Source organism: Microtus oregoni, unplaced genomic scaffold, assembly GCF_018167655.1.
Source record: "Microtus oregoni isolate MIOR12 unplaced genomic scaffold, Mior012 000111F_ref0000342, whole genome shotgun sequence".
Taxonomy (NCBI): domain Eukaryota; kingdom Metazoa; phylum Chordata; class Mammalia; order Rodentia; family Cricetidae; genus Microtus; species Microtus oregoni.
In genome coordinates this window covers 10,185-28,709 of record NW_024544729.1, presented here as the reverse complement: position 1 = coordinate 28,709, position 18,525 = coordinate 10,185, and the positions used below count along the sequence as shown (strand labels likewise).

The window sequence follows — 18,525 nt, the reverse complement described above, 5'->3', positions numbered from 1 at the left end:
TTTAGTTTGTTTATTTTATATCCTGACTGCAGTTTCCAATGCCTCCTCTCCCCCCAGTTCTTCCACTTCTATTCACACCCTTTAATCCACTACTCCTCCATTTCTGTTCAGGAAAGGGCAGAACTGCCATGGACATCAACAAAACATGGTATATCAAGTTGCACTAAGAGTAAGCATATATTAAGGCTCAGTAGGTGACTCAGTATGAGGACTAGGGTCCCAAAACCAATAAAAGAGTTGGAAACAACTCCTGATCCCACTGTTAGGAGTCCCACAAGAAGACCAATCTACACAGCTGTAACATATGCAAAGGGTTTAGGTTCGTCCCTTATAGGCACTCTAGTTGTTGCTTCAGACTCTGCGAGCCCGTGTGAGTCCAGGTTAGTTGATTCTGTGGGTTTTCTTATGGTGTCCTTGACCCCTCTGGCTCCTACAATCCTTTATCCCTCCCCCCTCTTCAGAATATCCTGAGTTCCTTGTAATGTTTGATTGTGGGTCTGCATCTGTTTTCCTAAGTTGCTAGATGAAGTCTCTCTGATGACTTTTGGGTTAGGCACTAATCTGGTCACAGGAGCTGGCTAGTTCAGGCTATTTATCAGTTATTGCTAGTTGTCTAAGCTAGGCTCTTCTTTGTAGATTCCTGAGAGATTCCCTTGCACCTGACCATGAGTTGACCACCCCTCACTTCCAGTAGTCATTTTCAGTATTCTCGCCCTCCATACCTCTACCCCTTCAACCTGATCCTTCATGTTCCTATCACCACCTGCCTTCAGTCCACTCATGAAATCTTTTTAATTTGCACTTCACAGTGAGATTCATGCATCCCCCCTTGAGCCCTCTTGTTATTTACATTCTCTGGATCTGTAGATTTGTAACATGGTTATCCTCTACTTTATAGCTAATATCTACTTTTAACTGAGTACATACTTGGCTTTCTTTGTCTGTGTTACCTAACTCAGAAATCTCTTGTCTAGTTCCATCCATTTGCCTGTAAATTTCATGATGACATTGCTTTTAACAGCTGAGTGACACTCCATTGTGTAAATGTACCACATTTCTTTATCCATTATTCTGTTGAGGGACATCTAAGTTGTTTCCAGGTTCTGGGTTTTACAAAGAAAGCTACTATAAACATAGTTATACAAGTGTCCTTGTGGTATGATTGCGCATCCTTTCTGCATATGCCCAAGAGTGGTATAGCTGAGTCCTGTAGATTGAGTCCCAGTTTTCTGAAAAAGCCACCATATTGATTTTAAATATACAGTATTATTTCATTCTTATTAAAGTTTGAAAACTATTAAATAATGTTTGAATGTTTCTTAATTCGCCTTCTCTATCTAATATTCACATAAGATTGATATTTTCCTTATCAATCTGTCCATGAAGTTCCTCTAAGTGTTTTTTGTAATATTGTCCTACTGGTTATGAATTGCTTTAGTTTATGCTTATCTTGGGAGATTGTTATTTTTCATTTGATTTTTGGGTGCTAACTTTGGAGGAAATAATAAATCAGGGTAGCAGCTGTATTCTTTCAATACATAGACATACCACTATAAAATTTCCCAAGATTTTATACTTTCTGTCTAGAAATCAAAAGTTATTACAGTTTGTGTTCATAACTGAAATTACATGTCACTCTGACAGCTATCAACATTCTGTTTTTCTCTATTTGGGCAGTTTAAATGAAATATGATGTAGAGAAATTCTTTCTGGGTACTGTCTATTTGGCATTGTAAATGGTTCCAGTACCTTGATGTTCATAGTTTTCTCAGAAATTATTGTTTCCAATTATTTCTCTTAATAATTTTTCTATACTTATAATGCATGAAACAATCCCACACCAGTTTGGAATTATTATTGATAAAAGGGTTATTTATTTGAGGCAGAAAAACTTACAGAACGCTGTCCTAGACAACAGCCAGGAACGGAGTCTAGTCGCTGGAACCAGAGTCCGGAGTCCAAAGCAAGAGAGCAAGAGGAGGGCTGCTTCTGCTTTTTAAAAGCAAAAGAGACCATGCCCCAGTGAGTGGGCTGGTATCTCAAAGGATATTGGCTGAAGGAGCAAAAGGAGCTCCGGCATCATACTTTCAGTATAATTAATGTGCACATTCAACTAACTACTTTGTTCTTAAGCTTGATCTCTTAATGTTATCTCAAGGTAATCCTTGTTCTAGGCATAATTCATTTGTATTTTCAGACTAACTGTTTGATGATAATAATTTGTCAGCATTATGTTAAATGCTGGTAGTCTTACTTCTGCTTGATTTATAATTCTTTTTGAACTTTGCAGCTTAATATTTTCCTTGAATTATTGAAGTTTTAATCTAAGAAATATTGTTTGTAATCTGAGAAGATCAAAAGCAGAGGCAGGTGAATCGTGAATAAAGGCCAACCTGGCTTATGTAATAGTTTGTCAAAGAGAAACAAAAATTAATTAGTTAATTAATAAGTAAGTAAATAAATAAACATACAAATAAGTAAGTGAACAAAGAAAACTTAGATAATAAAACAAGAAATAAATTATCAGTCAGGCATAGTGGCACACATCATTAATCTCAACACTGGATAGGCAGAGGCAGGCACATTTCAAAGCCAGCCTGGTTTACAAAGTAAGTTCCAGGACAGTCAAGGCTACACAAAGAAATTCTTCCTAGGAAAAACAAACAAGAAAAAGAAACTAAGGAAGGAATAAGAAAGAGAGAGAGATAGACAGAGAAAGAGAGACAGAGAGAGACAGAAAGACAGAGAGAGAGAGAGAATCATCATCATCAGAATATAAACCTCTTCTTCTTTTTTTTTTTTTTTTTGGTTTGTGAGACAGGGTTTCTTCGTGTTGCATTGGAGCCTCTCCTAGAACTAGCTCTCATAGACTAGGCTGGCCTCAAACTCACAGACATTCACCTGCCTCTGCTTCCTGAGTGCTGGGATAAAAGGCATGAGCCACCACTACCCAGCTCGAATTTTTTTTCCACCCTCTTTGCTTTGTTTGTTTCTTTCTACTGCAGTACTGCAGATCTAAAATGGAGGCAGGGTAATTGTGAATTAGAGGTCAACCTGGTTTGTATAACAATCACTGTATCAAAAATAATCTACTGACGCCCTCACTAACAAGCCACAGCCTGCATCTTCGAGTTTACACTCCCACCACTCACCCACAACCCTCAAAATTCTTTAATTACCAAATAGTCTTTTCAACATAAGACCAGTGCCCTAGGCACTGGATCCTCATCTCACTTGAATCTATGCCAAAGATGTAAAATTTGGCATGGACACCTAAGCCTTAATACTTCGAGGAGCAGACCTGTAAATGGATGTTGTAGCTGTTACAATGGGACCAAAAGAACAACAGATTAATGAACAGAGTTGGGGAAGCCCCAAAGTAACAAAAGATGAAGTGACTGTTACAAAATCAATTGATTTAATGAGTAAATATAAAAATCTGAGAATGAAACCTGTTAAAGCTGTTGCCAGTAACACAAATGTAGAGGCTATGCATGGCAACATCACTGCTACTGTTTTTGTTATGTTCTATTGCCAAGGACAGCTTTGAGGAGAGCAGCAAATTACTAGCCTAGCAGGAATGGGAGAAGTGTGATGCTGACTGTAGTTACTGTGATTGCTGAACTTACAAAAGAGTCTAAACCCATAGCAACCCCTGAAGAAACCATTCAGGTTGCTAAGAGTTTTGTAAATGAAGACAAAGACATTGTGTGTCTGATGCAGTGAATAAGGTTGGAAGAAAAGGTATCATCACAATGAAGAAAGGAAAACCCTTGGATGATGAATTATAAATTATTGAAGGAATGAGGTTTGGGAGAGGATACATTTCCCCATATTTTATTAACATGTCAAAAGTTTAAAAATGTGATTCCTATGTTCTGTAGAGTGAAAAGAAAAATTCTAGTGCTCACTCCATTGTACCTACTTTTGAAATTGCCAGACCTCACTGAAAGACCTAGGTTATAATCTCTGAAGCTGTTAATAGAGAAACTCTAAGTACACTGGTTTCAAATAGGCTAAAAGTCGGTCTTTAGGTGGTGGCAACCAAAGATCTAGGGAGTGGGGAGAATAAGAAGAACCTATTGATAGTGCTCTACTTGGAGAAGAGGGGTTGAATCTAACTCTTGAAGATGTTCAATCTCATGACTTAGCAAAAGTAGAAGATGTCATTAGCATGAACAAAGATAATGTCATGCTTTTGAAAGGAAATTGAAATTGATAAACATATTCAAGCAATCACTGAGCAGGTATACATGACAACTAGTGAACAAGAAAAAGAAAAGCTGAATGAGAAACAACCAGGTTTAACCAACCTTCAGATGGAGAAGCTGTGCTTAAGACTGGAGCAAAAAGTGATGCTGACATTAAAGAGAAGACAGAGTCATAAATGTCCTCAATTCTACAAAGAATCTCTTGAAAAAGGCATTGTTCTAGGAGGGGAGTGTTTGATTTGGTGAATCCCAGTCTTGGATTCATTAAAACCTTCTAATGAAGGTAATAAAGTAGGTATAGAAATTATTGAAACTGTACTCAATTTTTTGCTGCTACTATTGCCAAGAATGTAGGATCTTTGATAGTTGAGAAAATTCTGCAGAATTCTTCAGAAGTTGGTTATGATGATGTGCTTGGAGATTGTGTGCACATGGTGGAAACAGGAATCATTGATTTCACAGTGTTTGGAAGAACTACTTTAGTGGATGTTGCTAGGACAGCCAGACTGATATGTATAGTGGAAGTGAGAGTGACAGAAATATCTGCAGAAGAGAAGGTTCCTGGAATTTTAGCAATGTGTGAAATGGAAGAGGGTATAAGGGTGGCATTTTTAACTCCTAAAATATTATTTTGCCCTTATCATTTAGTTATGACTGGAAGCTCATGCCAGATTCCTCACCAATAATTTCAGAGAAGTCACTCAAAGAAAATTGCTGAAGTAAAGGTTCACTGATCACTGTAATAATCAGTTACTGGTTTCAATTGAAAATAACAATTGTTTACTGCCATCAATGTCCATACCTAAAAATAATTTGCTTTGTGTTTTTGAATAAAAATATTTTTAAATCCCTAAAAATGAAAAACTAATGAAATAAAAACTAAACTCAGCAAATGTAGGCTATAAAGCAAGCAAAAGAAAGGAAAGAAGAACATGAAATTGCAAAATTCTGCCTCCTGGAGTTTTTTGATTTAGAAATTTTTTTCCAGGTCCTATTATACAAGAACAGGTCAGGGGTGCAATAATAATAATAATGAAAGATAACAGGACATAACATGAATCTAGTATGATTTCTGTCTGTTCCCACTAAACAAGTATGCAAGCTAAGACTCATGCTCAAGCAAAATTATGATGTTAGGGACAAGTCAGCATTCATTAAAAATTCTTAACTGCCCTGAACACTAGTAACTACAGTTTCTGCCAATGAGCTTTGTACTTTTGAGTTAAACATGGTTGTACTAGTTGTAGAGAGTCTCAGTCTGTGCACCCTTAGCAAACCAAATGTCCTTCCCAAGACTTATTCTTAAATGTTTTGTAGAGTTATGAAAGTAAAAGAATCACTTTTTTTACTCTTCCAAGTGAGAATTTCAGTAAAATAAATAGTTAAATACATGAATCAAAACAAACAGACAAAATCAATCTACTGAACTTTGGCTCTAGGTTATCAAGCCTTATCCCAACTAAATCTAAAAGTGTGAAGTCCCTTTACCACAGATGATATAGGTCAGAAATACCAGTGTACTTTACAAAAAAAAATTACCCACGGTGTAAATCCTTCATTGGGCTTATACCAGAGCCTTCCAATCTCAATGAATGAATTTTATGTCGTCTTCCACACAGATATCTTGACAAGAGTATTCTCAAATTCTCTGACTAGTACTTTTTATGATTATTTTATATATCCTAAGGTACCCAGAGTGACTTATAGTCAAAGATTAAGCTCTCTTTCAAGCTTTCCACTATTTATAATGCTCTCCAGATGTGGGAAATATCCATGTGGTATTTTCCAATGTAAACATTCAGTGCAAGAAGAATTCCCACCATGCTAATTAATTGCATGTGCTAAATGTAAGGCCTGGAAAAGCCATGGGTTTATATGGTGGCTAGGACAACCAATATTTTGTCACTGGGTTTTCCTGATGCCCTGCAGGATTTTGTACATGATGTCTTGTAGTCCCCTTCTTCACAGGGAGCTTGCATTCTACTAATGGCCTGCTTTCTGCTTCTCTCTAGCCTGCCTTTCTGCTTTTCCATGTTTCTGAGATTTTCTGTCTCCTTTGCCTTGGTTCCTATTGCTATTTATCTTTATCATTATTTAGAATGCAGTTTCTTTGACTGTGCTCATTGGTAGACTCAAATAGAAAAATCATTTCATTTTCCATCTTACCCGAGATTTCAATGACTAATGATTTATATATTTATTTTTAAATTATATATTTTGCATTTTGTATTATTCCATTCAAAAATTTATACTTCCTCTCCTCCTCCCAATCCCGTCCCACTCCTCTACTCACCCTCTTCCCTCCCCCTCCCTGCTTGAGAGAGGGCAGGGAACCCTACATCCAGGCCTAGGAAGCTCTGCATCCATATAGACTAGGATCCCAAAAAGCCAGAACAAGCCATAAAAACAAGTCCCGGTGCCTTTATCAATGCCTTCTCAATCAGCCTTCATTGTCAGCCACATTCAGAGAGTCCGGTTTGATCACATACTCATTCAGTCCCAGTCCAGCTGGATTTGGTGAGCCCCCATTAGAACAGGCACACTGTCTCAGTTGGTGGACCAACCCATCACGGTCCTGACTTCCTTGCTCGTCTTCTCCCTCCTCTTCCCCTCAACTGAACCTTGGGAACTCAGTCCTTTGCTTTGATGAGGGTCTCTGTCTCTATCCCCATCTGTTGCTGGACGAAGACTCTATGGTGATATTTGAGATAATCATCAGTGTGATAGTGGGGCAAGGCCAGTTCAGGCACCCTCTTCTCTGCTTCTCAAGGACCCAGCTGGGGACATCTCCGTGGACAACTGGGTTCCCCTCAAGAGCCAAGTCTCTTGTCACCCCTAAAATGGCTCCCTTAATGTAGATATCTTCTTCCCTGCTCCTATATCCGCCCTTCCTCCATCTCCCACTTCCTCAAGCTCTCACCAGGCTTACCCTTCTCCCTTCCCTCTTCCCCTCTCCTCTTCCCACAACCTCACCCCCATCCTTACCCCCACCCCCATGCTCCCAGCTTTCCCCCAATATTCTTGTTGACTTCCAATTTCCAGGAGGATCTATATATGTTTTTCTTCGGTTTCACCTTGTTTTTTGGCTTCTCTAGGCTTGTGAACTATAGGCTTAAAGAAACTCTGTGATCTCTGATTATCTCTTATGATCATTGCAATGAAGTCAAAAGTGGCTGATACTTAACATCCTTTGAATGTATCTGGACAAAATGATTGTATTTTCTGATCTGAACTAAATGAGCTATTTAAGGCTATGGAAGTAGATAAGCCTTAATTTCTTTAAATTGTCTTAATCCTCACTGGGAAATATGCCTGCATTTGTGCACACAATATGGTTAAATAATTTGTGTGCATAGAAGTTATCCATTACTGATCCTCCTTCCCCAAGCCTTTAGATCTCTTTAAATAAAAAGTTTTACAAGAATGTAAATTTTCATGGTCATATAAAGATTTTTCCTACCAGCATTTCAACAATTGCACTCCTTGAAATGGAAATATGTATCACTTCACCCTTAAATACAGATCTTTATTCCATGGCTTTTATTTAATATAACAGAAAATTTTGTTCTATGAGAGATTACAGTTTAGTCTTATATGGGCATGCTGTAAAAAACTATTTGTGCTACCTGAAAAATACCAGGGAACCAGAAAATTTACAATATTTGGTATGTTGTGTGTTTGTTTATGGATTCTGAGACAAGATATATGTGGACATTTTTCTAGTGGGAAAAGATGAGTCATTTGATCCCCTGCCATAACGAACTGATATCAAGGGAAACAAAATTTAAAAAAAAAATCTCCCTTGGTTTTTCAGCTATTCTCTCACAATAAGGAGAAAAGTGACTAATAAAGTGTGGATGTCATCATGAACACTGGCCAAATCACCAGCCCTTTTTCATTCATGCTAATTTCACCAAATTTCTTGAAACTCTTAGACCTTCATACTATGGATGATCATTGGTAGGCACCTACAAATACAACAGGGATTTCTGTGCTCCAAATGTATATTGTCAAGTTCTGACTCTTCATATATGAAATCCTTGTCACAGCAGATAACTATATATTTACTTTTATTTAATGTATGTGTGTGTTTGTGTGTACATGTGCATACCATAGCACATATATAGAAGTCAGAAGACAACTTTCAGGAGTCTTACTCTCCTTATACCATGTGCGTCTCAGCGATTCAACCCACATACCTCATTAGGCTTTATAGCAAAAATCTTCACCCATTGAGCTCTCTCACAAGCACACATGCTATGATCTTTGTTTGTTAGTTTTCTATATAGTCTCTTTTAGATAAGTTTTGTTTTGTGAGGCAAGTTCTTGCTATGAACCTTGTTAGCCAAAAACTCATCCTGTATCCCGGGCTATCCATGAACATATAGAAATACATTTGCTTCTGTCTCTTGGATCCTGGGGTGTAAGGTATGTACCACCACATGTGAATTCATATACCCATATCTTATTCCACAATGCTACTTATGTAATGAGCTCTTTAACTTCAGAAATCTCAAGCAGAAATTAAAGAGTCTCTACATGAGAAGTGAGTGGAAGATGCTGCCTGTGAGGTCCTTGATCTTTCCTCATTTTGAGTATATTCTATTTTATCAAATTGTGCAACTGAAATGCCTCCCAAGAAATAGTGATTGCCAGATCTTAGAGATACATGTCAGCAGTAAGACATCTGGTAAATATCTCTACAAAAATATATAATGAATTTAGATATTCTTGACCTTTAGTAGAAGCCTGAATATCCTACAGACCATGTGGCATTTCTTTTGGACACATAATTAACTTTCTCTGAGGCATATCTTGGGTAAGGGACTGCAGGACTGGGTTGGTTATGTAACTCAGATGCATAGCATAAGCAGAGTGAGATAGTATGAGCAAGCAGTATCTGCCCTGACTTTTACTTAGACTGCAAGTACATATTTCTTCGATATACTATCCTAAGAAACTAAATGGTACCTTACTGAGCATAGCTCCTGTGTGGGAAATAGAAGGAATATAAAGCTACATCCTGCTACACTTGTCTGAAGCACACTCAGGATACTCTATTACATTCCAGTTAGGATCCATACATTTGGTAGTGGGGGATCCTTCTAGGCTAAATTCAGGAACATCATGTAGCAGCACTCAAAACTTTCCAATGAATATAACTTGAAGTAAATAACAGGAGCCTCATTACATCAGTAGTACCAGAGGTGATGTAATTCTAAGTAATGACAATGCTAGGAAATCCATTCTGACCTGGGATCATTTATCCATAGTCTTTTGTCATGCATCTAATCTTTACCCCTGGTAATAGATAGGATGCAGTCTTGTTTGTTTTTGTTTTGATTTTTGTTTTTGTTGTTTTTGCTATCATCATTTGATTTTTTTAAATTACTGGTCTTTTTGTCATTTATTGAAAATAGACTTATTCTCATAGAATATATCCTAATTATGGTTTCCCCTCTTTCTATTTCTCCCAGTTCCTCCCAACCTCCTCTGAAGTCCACATCTACTCACTTTCTCCCTCTAATTAGAAAATAAATGTGCTTCTAAGTTACAATAATAAAATAAAATTAATTATAATAAGGTAAAACGAAAACTAACACACTGAATTGGACAAACTAAGAACAGATGGGAAAGAGCCAAAGAAAAGGCACAAGAATCAAAGATCCACTAGTTCTCACTCTCAGGAATCCCATGAAAGCAAGAAACTGGAAATATATATGCACAGGAATTAGAACAGGCCCTGTTCATGATGCCTTAATTTCTGTAAGTTCAAAAGAGGTTTGATCATTTTAATTTAGAGGACCTTGTTTTCCTGGTGTCTTTCTATCCTCTTTGGTTCTAACCATCTTTCCCAATTTTCTTCCAAAAGTTACCTGATTCCTGAGGAAAGATTTGATAGAGACATTGCATTTAGGTTGGAGTGTTTCAAGATGTCTCATTCTCTACAAATATTAGCTGTAGGTCTCTGTATTAGTTCCCAACAAGATAAAACTTCTCTGATGCTTGAGCAGTGCACTGACCTATGAATGAAACAGGATGTCATTTGGTGTCATATTGTAAATACTATTATTGGATAAAAGATTTTAGTTTTTACCCTAGATCTATGAGTTATCTATTCTCTGGTTCTTGGTCAGCCACATAATGATGGGAATGGTCTCTTTCTTGTGGAATGGGCCTTAAGTCAAATTGTTGCAGAAAAGAAGGTTCCTTGTTTGTTCTGGCTGCCTGGCTAGTTTACACCGGAAATAACCACACAGAAACTGTATTCATTAAAATACTGCTTGGCCCATTAGCTCTAGTTTCTTATTGCCTAATTCTTACATCTTAATTTAACCCATTTCTATTAATTTTTGTATCACCACGTGACTGTGGATTACTGGCAAGATTCTAACCAGTGTCTGCCTCAGGCAGAAGATCGATCCATGGCATCTCTCACTCTGCCCTTCTTCCCAGCATTCAGTTCTGTCTTCTCTGCCTACCTAAGTTCTGCCCTATCAGGCCCAAAGCAGTTTCTTTATTCATTAACCAATGAATGCAACACATGAACAGAAGAACCTCCTATACGATTTCCCCTTTTCTGTTTAAACAAAAAAGAAGGCTTTAAATTTAAAATAAAATTACATATAAAAAAACAGGTATCAAATAAGAATTACAGTTATAATACTTATATTTACTTTATCTTTTATCATAACTAAGGAAAACTATAACTATATCTATCTATTCTTCAACTCCATCAAAGACTCCAGAAGGTTATAATATTACCTAAGTAAACAGGAAGTGCATTATAAACGACTCCCAAAACTCTAGAATTGACAGAGACATCACTCTGCCTGGACATTTACCCAAAGTTTTTCTGTATCATTGGGGCATCCTTCTTGAGTCTACAGGCCCATAATTCCAGCAGACTTTTCCATAAAGCTAGAAATTTCAAAGACAGTTTAGCTCAGTCAGTTTCTTCTGTGTCCTGCTGAATGTCTCACAGACTCTTTCCTGAAACAGGAACTCCAAAGGGCCATCTCACCTTTTGGCAAGTTTAGCAGTCATCTTTGTGGGTACTGCATGTCCAGTGAAGCAGTCCAGGCAAGAGCAGTTTCTTGCCCAAATGGCTAAGGAGCCTCTTCGATGCCCATCTTCCTCTCGAAGTAGCTTGGTGCTGCCAGGAACAGATATGTCTCACTGTCATGAAAAGTCCTAAGTTATTAAAACTTTTTAAATGCCATATTCTATAGTCTTTTAAAGATATGAATAATGCCTCTCCATTTGAAATATATCTATGCACATCTAGAAAATTTAACTAACATAACTACAAACTTGAGTATTATAGATGATTATCTATTAGCCTATATTTGTTAATTATACATTACATTTTTAAATGAGCTACACAATCACAATACCTTAAACAAGATAAGAAATAAATATACACATAACAAAATTGATCTTAAATTTGCATCAATAAAGCAAGGTTCATACCAATGCAAAATTATTTATATCTATATCATATTTCCCTTTAAATGTAAAAGAATATTTATAAACACTATTTGGGAATATGGGCATAGATTTATCCATACTTCTTCGTGCTAATTGGAGGTGCTGTTAATCAGGTCTTGGGTTCATCTCAGTCAGCAGTTGAATGAAGTAAGCTTTTGAAGGTGTCCATGGCAATGTTTCAGAAGGCCTTGGTCCATGAAATCATATTGGTGTAGAAGCAATCCACAGGATCTTATTCTTCTGTGAAAACAAAAGAAGAACCTCATTTCCCAAGCAACATATCCTTAGACTCAAATTTTGAAATCAAGATACCTATATAATATACATGCTGGTTTAACATAGCAGCCCATATAATGAGATGATTCTCTGTACTTAGCTCTTTCACAGTCAAAAAATTCAAAGAAAACACATTAATGTACAGAATCCAGACTCTCTGTGAATTTTCCACTTTTATGTGGCTTATTTTTCTTTATTCCTTTTAATCTATGATTATCTGTCCTCTGTCTCTTTAAATACTTTACCCTTTCTTATTTAAATCATTAACTTTATTTTATGACTATATATATACTCTTTTTTCTCTCTCCCAAGCCTATGTATATTTATCCAACACTGTGAACCATTTAGAGGTCTTTTATGTCTGAATCTGTCCTATTGTATTGTATTGTGTGTAATTCTCTACTGTCTTGAAGAGATTTTAAAATGCTAAGCAGCTTGGTTGCAGCTGCTCTGGATGTTGTCTCTGGCTTTCTCCAATTTTAAAATGGTGGAAGCATCACCAGTGTTAGCTCTAGGGCTACTAGGCAGGAGCCACACTCAGCAGTCCAATGCCGAGAATGAGCGTGCAGCACATAAACCCTTGTTATCTGAGTTATAGCCAAATATGCCACACAGAGCACTCTACAGACTGGAAACATCTCTGTGTATGACATCAGAAATCTGCCATGCTCTCCTGCTTGTGCATGCCTAGTAGACCTGATCCCACTCCCTGCCCAGTAAGGGAGTGCTGAGCCACAGGCATGGTCTCAGCCACGTTCCTCCCAACCCTAGTAGGCACAGAAACACCTGGGCCCACAAATGTCATTGAAATGCTTTATAGCCAGAGTTCGTGCTGCATTTTAAAACTGCACTGCTTTTTTCCTGCTGCGGAAAATTTCTCTGTGGTATGCCACAAGCAAACAGCAAGCTGTGTTAAACTCTATTTTTATTTCTAGAATTCCTTTTCAATCCCTCTCAGGTTTTATGTGGAGTAAGTTGACCATGTTGAAGCCCCAATTATTTCAAGGAGCAGGGCCCTTTGTTGTTCCCAGCCACCCTTCTAGCTTAGCCCCTGAAATAAACACAGAAACTGTATCCATTAAAACACTGCTTGGGCCATTAGCTCTAGTTTCTTATTGTCTAATTCTTGCATCTTAATTTAACACATTTTTATTAATCTGTGTATCGCCATGTGACTGTGGATTACCAGCAAGATTCTAACTAGCGTCCACCTCAGGCAGAAGATCGATGGCATCTCTCACTCTGCCCTTCTTCCCAGCATTCAGTTCTGTCTTCTCTGCCTACCTAAGTTCTGCCCTATCAGGCCCAAAGCAGTTTCTTTATTCATTAACCAGTTAAAGCAACACATGAACAGAAGAACTTCCTACACCATCAAATCAGATATTGGTTGAATACTCTCACAAGCTGTATGAGTCCATTGCCCTCAGATATTTGGCAGGCATGACACCATTATAGATGAAAAAATTTGTGTCTCTTTGTGTTTGTGTTTATGTTCATATTTAGGTAGCCTGAATGGTATCTTCTCATACCCAAGATGCTAGAAGAATCTATATGTACCTACTTGACTTCTCCATGTTCAATGGGTTATATAGGTGTTTTCTTCAGTAATGAGGCCTTGCTGTAAGTTTGTGGAGAACAATTCAGATTCATGATATCTCATGATCTTAGTGTTTTTGCTATTGTTGTTCTGTTCAGGAAGTTGTCCTGTGCCAATGAATTTAAGGCTATTCTACACTTTCTCTTTCATCAGGTTCAATGTATCTGCTTTTATGTTGTGGTCTTTGATCCTTTGGACTTGAGTTTTGTGCAAGGTAATAAATATGGGTCTTTTTGGATTCTTCTATATGCAAACATTCAGTTTTGCCAGCACTGTTTATTGATGATACTGGCTTTTTCCAGTGTATATTTGTGGTATCTTTATCAAAATCTAGGCTTCTATAGGTGTATAGATTTGTGTCTGTGTCTTCAGCTCAATTCTGTGCCTCTGAGGTTCCAGATTTCCCTAAGGTTTTTTTTTTATTGATTTTATTTATACCTTTAGGTCCCGAGCTGTTTCTTTACACTGTTTTTTTTTTATTTAAAAAGATTTCTTTAAAGGATTTCTTTATTTCATCTTTAATGACCTCTTAAATTCTCTAAAACTACTTTAAGATCTTTTTTCATGTGATTCAGCTTTGTTGCAATTTGCAAGGTCTACTGTGGTAGGCCTGCTAGGCTCTAGTGGAGACATATTGTCCTGCATATTTATTATTGGTTGTGTTTTCCCACTGGCACCTACATATCTGCAATTGGGAAGAATGTAATTATAGTTGCTGATATTAGATCTTGTTTTCTTTGCATGGGTGTTTTTTTCCTTGATTTTTATTACCCTTTCCAGTTCTTAGGAGGTTGGGGTACATGTGCAGTACCTGGTAGGAAATTCTTCTGAGATGCTAATAGGTGTGGTCACTGGGGAGTTCTGGATTGAATCTGTCTGGGCATTGAGCACTGACATTTAGAAATATGGATTGGCAGGGGGAGGCTAAGGGTATCCACAGGAATTAGGAAAGCAGGGATTCTGTTGTAAGGAAGAGGCCACTTGTTGGGTCCCAGCTGCTCAGGCCCAAAATAATTACTCAGAAACTATATTAATTAAATAACTGCTTGGCCCATTAGCTCTAACTTCTTATTGGCTAACTCTTACATCTTAATTTAACCCATCTCCATTAATCTGTGCATGACCACGAGGTCGTGGCCTACCAGCAAAGTTTCAGTACATCTGTCTCCAGTGGCCACTCCATGGCTTTTCTCAGTTTCCACCACCTTTCTCCCAACATTCAGTTTAATTATCCCCAGCTAGCTCTGTTCCCCTATAGCTGTGCTATAGATCCAAATCAGTTCCTTTATTAAACAAGCAAGCAGCATACCAACAAAAAGTGATGCCCAACGTGGCTAACTAAAACCCACTTAAAACCTGAGAGAGCTTAAAAAGGAATCCTAGACACAAGAGAACAGAGTTAAGCATGGTTTGGTAGCAGCATTTTTTGGGGTAGGCTCTGTTTGCTAGAAGCAAGCAGAAGCATGGCTCCTTTAAGAGAAATCTTACTGATTCAGCAGTAGCAGAAAAAAAAAAAAGGTGTGCCTCTAGGAAATGCTGGTTTTCTGGGCTGTGCTGCCAGCTTGATCTCTGGCTCTTTAAGATTCAACATTTAAATGGGGTTTGTAAGCAGTGTGTTACAAACCACTTAATGGCTTGACATAAACAGCTGCATACTTGGGGCAACGTATATGGCTCTCAGAGGCAGCAAACAGCTCTGGCATGCTGGGCTGGATGGGGCAAGCAGGCAGAGCTGTATTTCCCCTAACAATGGTGCTGCTTAAGTTTTTAAGAAGCACTTAGCATTTTAAAAAGCTGTCCTGGTCAGAAAATAATTACAGACACACAATTCGACAGACATAAAAGACCTCTAAATGGGACACAGTATGTTGAAAAAATTTATATAGACTTGGGAGAGAGAAGAAAAAGATTATAGAGACTTGGAAAAGAAGTAAGCTATTTAAAAAATAAGACAAATTCTTTATAGAGACAGAGTATAGACAGTCATAGATTAAAAGGAGTAAAGAAAAATAAGCCATGTAAAAATGGAATATAAAAAAAAGAGTGTCTGGATTATGTATGTGATTGTGTTTTCTTTGACTTTTTTTTTTATTTTGAAGAAGCTAAGTACAGAGAGACATTTCATTGCATGGACTGCTAAGCTAAACCAGCATAGATATTTTAAAGGTTTCTTGACTTCAAAATTTGAGTCTAAGGGTAAGCTGCTTTGGAAAAGAGGTTCTTTTGCTTCCACAAAGAATGAGAACCTGTGGATTCATTCTAGGCTAATGTGGTTTGATGGAACAAGATCCCCAAAAGTTTGCTGTGAACACCTCCTAAAATTACTTTGCCCAATAAAGAGTAGGAAGCAATTTGGAGAAGAGTTATGCCCATATTTCCAAATATTGTTTATAAATGTTTGCTTATATTTAAAGAGGATAATGCTGTATAGATTTGCATTTGTATGGATACTGCTCTATTGATACAAGTTTTAGGTCAATTTTATTATATGTATATTTCTGCTCTTGATTAAGGTATTATATTTGTATAGCTCATTTAAAAATGCAATGTATATAGACCAGTTGTCAAGAATATTATTTGTTAATAGAGAAACTGCTTGTCCTGCTGATATTTCAGATGGATAGGCATTCTTCAAATCTTTCAGAGACCTTCAGAATATGATATTTAAATGTTTCAAGAAATTAGAACTTTTCATGATGGTGAGACACATCTGCTCCTGGCAGCACCAATTACTTCAAGAAGAAGATGGGCATTGAAGAGGCTCCTTATGGAGTTGGTTAGCCTTTTGGGCAAGAAACTGCTCTTACCTGGACTACTTGATGAACTGAACATGCAGGATCCACAGAGAAATGACTGCTGAACTTGCCTAAAGGTGAGACGATAGAAATAGATAGAAATAGATATAGTTCTGCCAATTATGATAAAAGATAAAGTAGATATAAATATTGTAACTGCAGTTCTTGCTTGATACCTGTTTTGTTATATGTAATTTTACTATGTTAAAGTTAAAGCCTTCCTTTTTATTTAAACAGAAAAGAAAAGGTGAGGTTGAATTTCACTCTTTAGGCTGTGGTTATCATTAATATGTAAAGAAACTGATTTGAGGGGTTCTTGGCTTGAGCCAGTGCACTCTGATGGAGGGGTCGTGCACACGACCCTGGCCGCCAATCTCAGTGCAGAGGTGGGCCAGCTTCACCAGAGCAGCGGCAGGGAGCCCAGGCCCTGTGGTTGCTGGCGGCGGGGGCACTAGCCCTGGGCGGCGCACTGGGGCTGTACCACACCATGCGGTGGCGCCTGTGCTCCCAGGACCTCTGTGCCGAGCGCTGGGCTGCACAGCTGTCCCTTTCCAGCCACCTGCAGTTGACCCTGTACTAGTACAAGACATGTCCCTTCTGCAGCAAAGTCCTTGCCTTCCTCGACTTCACTCCCTGCCCTATCAGGTAGAGGAGGTGAACCCTGTCAGAAGATCAAGTTCTCCTCCTACAGGAAGGTTCCCATCCTGATGGCCCAGGAAGGAGACAGCTCGCAAGAGCTGAACGACTCCTCCGTCATCATCAGCGCTATCAAGACCCACCTGGTTTCAGGTCCCTGGAAGAGGTGGTCACCTATTACCAACCCATGAAGGCCATGTATGACCAGGGCAAGGAGGTGACAAGTTCTGCAACAAGTACTGGCTCATGATGGATGAGAAGGAGGCCCAGCGGATGTATGGCGGGAAGGAAGCTAGGACGGAGGAGATGAAATGGCGGCAGTGGGCAGATGACTGGCTGGTGCACCTCATCTCCCCTAATGTCTACCGGACGCCCACCGAAGCCCTGGCTTCCTTCGACTACATTGTCCGTGAGGGAAAGTTTAGGGTTGTGGAGGCCACCATGGCCAAGTATGTGGGTGCAGCGGCCATGTACCTCATCAGCAAGCGCCTCAAAAGCAGGCACCACCTGCAGGATGATATACGCACAGACCTCTATGAGGCAGGCACCAATTGGGTGACAGCGGTGGGCAAAGATCGGCCATTCATGGGGGGCCAGAAGCCTAATCCCGCTGACCTGGCAGTGTATGGTGTGCTGCGAGTGATGGAGGGTCTGTAGGCCTTCAATGACCTGATGCAACACTCATGCATCCAACCTTGGTACCTGCAGATGGAGTGGGCCATTGAGGAAGCCCCATCAATGCACAGAGCCCCCTCCCCCCAGCTGCAGAGACTAGTGCTGAGGAATCAAGACCTCCTGACCAGCCCCTGGCCATGCCGTAGGGAGCAGAGTCATTTTGTCTCTGGTCCACCCAGCCCCCTGGCACTCTACTGGATATTACTAGGAACCTTGCCTCTGGAGACAAGGTCCGGGCTCACAGCTTTTCTGAGGGTAAGGAGGTCAGGGGTTGCAGAGGACTGACTGCCTTCCAGCCCCAGTTCCAGGGGCCTGCTCTCTCAGCAGGGATTCCTTTTCAGCTCTTCCAGGGCTCCTTGACTCCCTGTTAGCAAGGATCAGACTGGCTCCCACCCTGGACCAGGGGATGGCAGTCTGCATTAGGGAAAGCCCCGTTTCCTAGCTCCAGTTCTTCCCAAGTACCCCTGGGACTATTGTATTTCCAATAAAGGAGATGTCTGCTGCTCAAAAAAAAAAAAAACTGCTTTGGACATATAGCAAGGCAAAACTTAGTTAGGAGGGAAAACTGAATGCTGGGTGAAAGAAAGATGGAGTCAAAAAGAAGCAAGGAGCCAGACAGATGTACTGAAATTTTGTTGGTAGCCCACAACCTTGTGGTGATACCGGATTAATAGAGATGGGATAAATGTAACATGAAGCCCTGCTTATGGGGTTTCTGTCCTGCCCAGTTCCCACAGCTGTTTAGCCCCAAAGAATCACAGAGAAATCTACATTAGATATGAACTGATTGGCCCGTTAGCTCAGGCTTTGTATTAGCTCTTATAACATATACCAGCCCATTATT

General features: G+C 39.1%; 2 pseudogenes; both read left to right on the top strand.

Moving 5' to 3' along the window:
• The first annotated feature begins 145 nt into the window (after positions 1-145).
• LOC121443657 lies at positions 146-4,897 on the top strand (annotated as a pseudogene).
• Positions 4,898-12,718: 7,821 nt separating this feature from the next.
• Positions 12,719-17,936, top strand: LOC121443655 (annotated as a pseudogene).
• The last annotated feature ends 589 nt before the right edge of the window (positions 17,937-18,525 follow it).